Source organism: Strongylocentrotus purpuratus, unplaced genomic scaffold (assembly GCF_000002235.5).
Source record: "Strongylocentrotus purpuratus isolate Spur 01 unplaced genomic scaffold, Spur_5.0 spur5_scaffold_20, whole genome shotgun sequence".
Taxonomy (NCBI): Eukaryota; Metazoa; Echinodermata; class Echinoidea; order Camarodonta; family Strongylocentrotidae; genus Strongylocentrotus; species Strongylocentrotus purpuratus.
Genome location: NW_022145606.1, coordinates 40,623,070 through 40,630,306, shown reverse-complemented (window position 1 = coordinate 40,630,306; position 7,237 = coordinate 40,623,070). Strand labels below are relative to the sequence as shown.

Here is a 7,237-nt window from a genome sequence, read left to right as displayed (position 1 = left end):
GCATGTGTGTATACCAATATTAAAACAGCTCACTGATTCCCGCACAGGAAAAATCAGAAGAGCGCCAATCAACTACAGCGCGATTGGTTCAAAACAAGCGCACATGTATGTTAATAAGGCACGTGATCTAAATACTTATGAATAAATACGCGTACATCTATGTTAATTGGTCATGTGATCAAAATACTAATGAATAAACATCGTTATATAATAAATCGAGTTAAAACCAGTTCTGAGGACATGGCGTAATACCAAATCCTCGAACTCTCAATGACTTCTAAAGCGGCCATTTTGGATTAAAAACACAATATGTATACCAGTGAATTATAAATGAATGCACTGTAACATTTGTCGCTACAATTGCATCGTTTTCTTACAGTACAGCTCTCCGGCCTTTTGGCGAGCTCCTGCATAGAATCTTGATAGAAGATAAAATCCACGTCGCTTATGTTCTCGATGACGATGTCTCCAATATCACATGTTAAGCAGTTATCCTTAAAGATAGAAGCCTGAACTAAATGTTGTGTGTGCAAAAGTCGCCGAGGGGTTATAGGCGTACTATCACATGGTTTTGGTGTACTATCACAGAGTATTGGCGTTCTATCAATTGACCTAGGTCAAGTGACGCAATGATAAATCGAGATGCTCCTTGTCATGTGATATAGTTTTGACCGATCAGTGAATAAAAACATATGTGTGAGGTATATAATTTACACCCGGTAGCGTCAATAGTGTTCAATTATTACCTAATTATTGAGAGCCTTGCAATCTTGTTATTATCCCTCGGGTTTAGTGTTTTTTGTTTTAACTAAATGTCTTGATAATAGGCAAAAGGTCACAAATTAATGTCTTCGAGTAGGCTTATATCCTCATTTGCATCTTTCTCAGATTTTGCTTGGTTATGGCCCGGTCGCGTCTTATTTTTTCGTACCACGGCGAGGCCGGATTCCTGTTTTATCATGAATATTCATTAGGCAGGGTCGGGGAAAGTCTCGATTCTCTTAAATATTCATATCGAGGTGGGAATGCACGACGCGCGCTATACTCGCACAAAGTGAGAAGATTTAGTTCACGGAGAATGCATATGGGTGAGTAATTGATTGAAATATCAGTAGATTAAGAGAATTTAGTCATTAATTTGAAAAAGCTGTAATTCGTGATCTACTGTAATTTCTTTACATTTTGAGACTGTTCTCAACAGATATGTGGGCATAAGGCTAGGAAAATATTTCTCTTGAAATTGCACTTTGATTTTCATCGTCGTGAAGTAGTTTGACTGCGGTTTGCCTTCATGTCACCCTTTAGAGCCCCGGGGTTCCGGCAGGCCCACGTTGGGGAATTTCGGTGCTCATCTGCATCAAGATAAAACTTTCTGATCAGGTTTTATTCCAAATTTGATCGTCATCGTGAATCTAATTCACCAATCATCCATTGAATTTAAATCTAGATTTAACGTTACACCTTAAAATAATCTATGAAGTATGATTTCTTTAATAATCCAAGAGGGTTAATTCTTGTTTATATCTTTAGTAGATGTCGACTCTGTTGGCTATACTAGTATTACTAAGACTAAGTGCTATCCGTTCGCTCAGTTGCATCATTGGTGCGTGTCAACTTTTAGACCAAAATTGTTTGTGACCATGGATAATCAAACGGCTCCAAACCATATTTCATTTAGACGTAAACCTGGAACTTATTAATAAAAATTTTCAAAAACAAACAAACTAGACCTAGGATTCATTTATTTAATGTTCAGATGTTGTGTGTGTCCAGTGTGCTTGTCAAGTTGTCATAACTTTTCTAGATCTAGACCTATATTAAAGATTTTTTCTTCTCCAAAGTGTGCAGTTCATTTGATAAATCTATTTTTTGTTGGACGTTGTATAAGAGAAGACCCCTAGGGTAGTCGACAATTATGTTTACTTATACGCAGAGGCGGCGGAGCCTTTGGGCGGAGCAACTTCCAAAGTGGGGGGGGGGGGGGGGCACCAACAAAAAGGGCACTTTCTTGAAATATATACATATATATGTATATACCCCTATTTTGTGATTACATTATCAGGGATGATTTCAATATTTGTTTCTCTTAATACAGCATTTAAGATATTGCTTAAGTATCATACTTTGCAGTTTTGGCTTGCAGTGCGAAAAATTACATCTTATAAAGAGGAAAACCCAATCCTGATGGGGTTATATAAGCACAATCTCATAACGGAAGACTGAATAGATCTGTGTAAGTTACATAATTATAACATCTATAACTATGGGCAAGCGTAGCGAGCGAGCTTTGTGGGAAATTGCTTTTAGTCGCTTGAAATTAGGGACACGTTTAATGATGAGAGGAAAAGGGGACACTTATCGAAAGGGTTAAGACACTTATCAGAAAAGAAAAGAAGCATGTGTCAAAGTACAAAGGCTAATTATCAGAGGTGAAAATGGGGCACTTCTTACACCTAAACAAAGAGGCATGCACCAGGGATGATAAGAACATGGGCATTTGTCGACGGAAAAGAGGCACCCATCAGATTTTGATAGGGGGCATTTATAAGCAGTGAAAAGGGGCATTTATGAAAAAGGGATAGGTTCTTTATAAGAAAGGAAATAGGGTACATATCATTGTTAAAAGGGTAATGAGAAAGGGAAGTGGCTCTTATTAAAAAGAAAAAGTGGCACATGTTTAAATAAACGGGGCACTTATCAAAGACGAAAAGTAATACCGGTAATTATGATAAGGGGTAAGGGTGCTTATAAGGAAAAAAGGCATTATATAGGAAGGAAAAGGAGGACGTGTCAAAATAAGAGATGAAAAGAGTACTGACTAGGAGGGGAAGGGGTGCTTGTCAAAGTAAAACAAGTATCTCTCAGAAGTGAATAGGGTCATTTACAAGAGATGAAAAGGGGCACTTACGAGAATGAAAAGGAACTATTTTCATAGATGAAAAGGGGCATTTATGAGAAGGGAAAGGGCCTATTTTTAAATGGGGGCACTTATAAGAAAAAGGGGCACTTATTAAAAATGAAAGGGAGCACATGTGAAGATATAAGGTGCGCTTATCCAAGTTAAAAGGGGTAGTTATTAAAAAGGGAAGGGGCACTTTAAAAGCTTAATAGGGGCTCTTGTCAGAGTAAAAGGGGCACTTTCCTATGTAAAAAGGGCACTTTTCCTATGCAAAAAGGGGCACTTTTAGGGTACTTGACCAAGTGGGAGGGCACTCTGCCCCCCCCCCTAACGGAGCACCGCCTCTGCTTATATGGTATGTAGTCCACCTCTTCTTGTTATAATAAACTAATTCTACTTAGTACTGCTTCGTGTTCATAGGCCATAGAAACCACTGTTTGATGCACAAGTTAAATCTTCCATTTAGTTTTACTTTGTACTGTGGTTCATTAAATAGGAATGTTGATTTCCACACCATATTAAAATTAAGGCCAACCATGACATAAAAAATATCTATTAATTTGAATTATGCTAGATCTATTTTATTTTGTTAAGGAGAAAGGGATGCCTTGATTGTCGTATTGATTTTCTTCTTCTTTTTGTTCCAAAAGATTGAAACTGAAGAGCTGGAAGGAGGACATTACAACATCTCTTATATTTGCAAGATGAAGCAGAAAGTCCCATGCATGTACAGTTATCAGGTTATTTAGCACACACATATTAAACGACCACCTATTAATTCACTCAAAAGGAAATGGAACTAAGTTGACATTGCAAGCATATATAGTGGAGGGTATATTTTATTCTAGTTCTGCACCTAGTATACAAATATTTATGTCTTTTCTTTCTATGTTTACAAAGGAAAATTTGTCCTTATTTACAGGAGGTCCTGTGTTTAGAAGAGCCATATCAAATGCACATTGTAAGCACTACATGTAGGGTATACACAGGACCCCTCATTTTTTTTTGTAAGGGGTACTTTCACTTCTTGAGCAATGAAGATGAAGAAGAACACAAAATAAGATTGATAAAAGTCTGTTTATAGGATGTATTATGGTTGATATGTATCCATCAGTATCAGTTTTTAATTGAAGTACATGTACCTACTTTGTTTTCTCTCATGTAGGATGATGCCTCTCTACAGTGGATGATGAAGGCATTCTGGTTTGCAAACTCAGGAGAGGAACAAAGAACAGATGTTGACGGGATCATATCTAGAGATGCGGGCCTACTACACTTCATACGAGCAAGTGTGCTAATATACATGAAGGTACCCCCAATAAATTTTTGTGGAACAAATGTCATGGAGAAAATTATAGATCTGAAACAGATATTTTTTATTGTCAGTTGACTTGTAAAAGAATAATTGACTTAATATCACAATTGTAATTTAGATTAAAAATTAAATGTCAATATAGATGAAATATAAGTCTACATTACGTATGTTTCAGTAGCATTATTTCCAGTACATTCGCTGGTCAAAGTTGTTTGGTCATTTTATGTCCCATACTTAACCGAGTATTATTCAATTACCGGTATGAGCACGAGTTGTATTACATTGTATTACTTTTTTCATACCTTGTCTGATCCGAGCTCCAGCAGGCCTATCGTCTTAATGGGATCATCAGTAATAATTTAAGATGCGGTCAGTATTTAAACTAGTCTTGTACAAAAAAATAGTTTAGGTTTGCCCACTAGAACCCCAAATGAATTTTAGTCCTTCCTTTTTCTGAGCAGGTATCAGGGTGTATGTTATTAGTCATTGTTGATTTTTTAATATCTTATTTCATTTTTCCATTCAACAGACTTGGGTTATATTTTTTTCTGAAAACTAGGCTACAACTTTAGTGATGGATGCAGAAGATATCTACACGAGACTACGTCTTAAAGATGCCACCCTCATATAATGAAAGAGGACAATAGAGATGGGTTTAAACTGGAATATTTACATGATATTTATTTGTTATTTGTATTATATGTTTGTAGAATACTACATTCAATAAAGCTAATGAAGTTTATCATCTTGTCGACTTTCAAATAATTAAAGATAACTAATCCTCAACGAATAAACATTAAAATTCTAACAATGTCAACTACCATCTTATAGGATGAAACTGAGGACTGGGCAGAAAGATTCTCCTTCAAATTTGATTGATAAAGGTCTATCAGTCTATATCAAAGATTGAATTAATCAATGATATTTTGATTATAATTATACATGTTAAAATTCATTTACCTCTATGGACTTCTGTATGGGAAGTTTTGTAGATTATGAAATTATTGCTACTTCAAGTATTGTATGTAAGAAGGTTTGAAAGACAACACTCTAAATGCATTAAATATGGAAACTGCTAATCCTCATTGCCTTTCGTATCCAAACTGGTAGCTTTCATAGAATCATAATTCGATGCTTCCCAACTAAAGAAAACAGGGAGTGGGGGGGGGGGGCTTGCTATCCTCTTATCTTATCCTCTGTACAAAGATGATTATATGTTTATATTAGAAGGATTTAGAAAGTGAAATTTTGAATTATAGCATTACTGTTGGTAGAAGTAATGGCAGTGTCGATTGTTAATGTGGGGGAGGGGGGGGGGGGGGTTCCTGGTGAAATTTACGGTATGCCAATGTCAAATTAATAAAAAAGAGAAAACTATTCTTAAGAATAAAAATTATACAGTACATGGGCCTCCTAACAAAAACCCTGGTACCACTGTTGTGTTTTGAGTGTGTTTTTTTTTTTGGGGGGGGGGGGGGCTGGCAAACCAATTACAAATTTCCAGTGTTAAATTCAAATTTTTTCTTTAACAAAATTATGTCAATATATTGTAATTAAACAATGTTTCACTTTCCTTTTTTCAAGTTAGATATTTGAATAAAATGATTAACATACTTTTCGGTTTCTCTGGCCTCTACATTAAAAATGTTCTACTTCTAGCAAAGCTCCTGGAAAGGCTGCAAAAAGGGAGAGTGAAGAGAATGAAATTGAAATGTGGACAGTAATGGAGTGAATATGGAATAGTTGATGGTAGTTGATAACGAGTGAATGCAAATGAGTGGCAACAAGTACGACTGAAAGTGAGACAGAAAGGAATTGCAACAGGTTGCTCAGTCAAGAGAACAAACCTTGCAGAAGATAGTTTTCGAAAGACAGAGAAAGAGAGAAAAGGGGAATTATAAAAAAAGGAAAAGGGGGCATGTGTCAAAGGGGCATTTATGAGAAAGGGTTGGGGTTGGGGCTCCTATTAAACAGGGAAAGGGGCACATATCAAAAGGTAAAAGGGCACTTGTTAGAAATTTTAAGGGGACGCGTGTCAAAGTAAAAAAAATGAAAGGGCTTTTATCAGATATCACAAGGGGCACTTATGAAAATGGAACAGTGGCACTTATTATGAAGTTAAAGGGGCATTTGTTGAAGAAAAAGGGGCACCTGTCAGATTTGAATAGTGGGTAATTATCGCCAGGGCCGTAGCCAGAGTTTGGGGGGGGGGGGCCACATACATGTAATTGATCGACGTCCTGGGGAGGGGTCAAAAAGAGTTTAACCGATCTTGGATTTTTTTTTTTTTTTTTCTTCTTCAATGTATGTGAAAGAATGTGTAGTTTTCTCTCGAGTTTGTCTCATCATGCGTGGGATCTGTAAGTGCTAGGGTTACTGCAGCAACCCTGTACATGGATTTTCTTCAGTGGGTGCATATAACTCGTGGACTTCACATTGTAAACCTTCAAATGATGAATTATCATCGAGTCCCCCACCCCCCCCCCCCTTCCCTCATTATTTTAGAAAGAAACCAAAGAGAACTTTTAAGAGAAAAAGAGAAAGGAAAGGAAAAAATGGTAGCTAGGCCTAATCAAAAACAAGAGGCAAGATAAAAGAAAACAAGATTGAAGATATGGTATCAATATTTTGCTCCTTTCCCTTTTTCTTTTGTCTTCTTTTCATTTCAATTTTCTTGCAATTTCTTTCTTTCTTCCTTGGTATCTATTCCGTATTCTTTATTTCTTCCATTCATTTATTATTTATATATATTTTACTTTTTAACTTTGTTATTCTTCTTTCTAATCCCATTTTTCTTTCTTCCTTTTCTTCCTTATGCAGTTAAGTGAGCATAGATCATAGAAATAATTTAAGTGCAATACACAAGTATTTTATTTTTGATAAATGTCTGTATGTAGGCCTATTCTTGTTATCTATTTTATACAGTTTATAATACTGTATCACATATTCAATACCATAATGCAACCTCTGCTTGTAATATTTAAAAAGCAAACCTAGAACTGATTATTTACCAATTCATGAAA

At 36.0% G+C, this 7,237-nt stretch overlaps 1 long non-coding RNA gene across 3 annotated transcripts; it reads left to right on the top strand.

The window, feature by feature from the left end:
* Positions 1–922: 922 nt before the first annotated feature.
* On the top strand, positions 923–4,915 carry LOC115927448. Of its 3 annotated transcripts, XR_004065643.1 has the most exons (4): positions 923–1,088; positions 3,550–3,626; positions 4,065–4,208; positions 4,744–4,915. It is a non-coding gene; the product is annotated as an uncharacterized LOC115927448 (long non-coding RNA). The 3 variants fall into 3 exon arrangements; XR_004065642.1 differs by lacking the exon at positions 923–1,088 and having other exon boundaries at positions 3,459–3,626; XR_004065644.1 differs by lacking the exon at positions 923–1,088 and having other exon boundaries at positions 3,459–3,639.
* Positions 4,916–7,237: the final 2,322 nt, after the last annotated feature.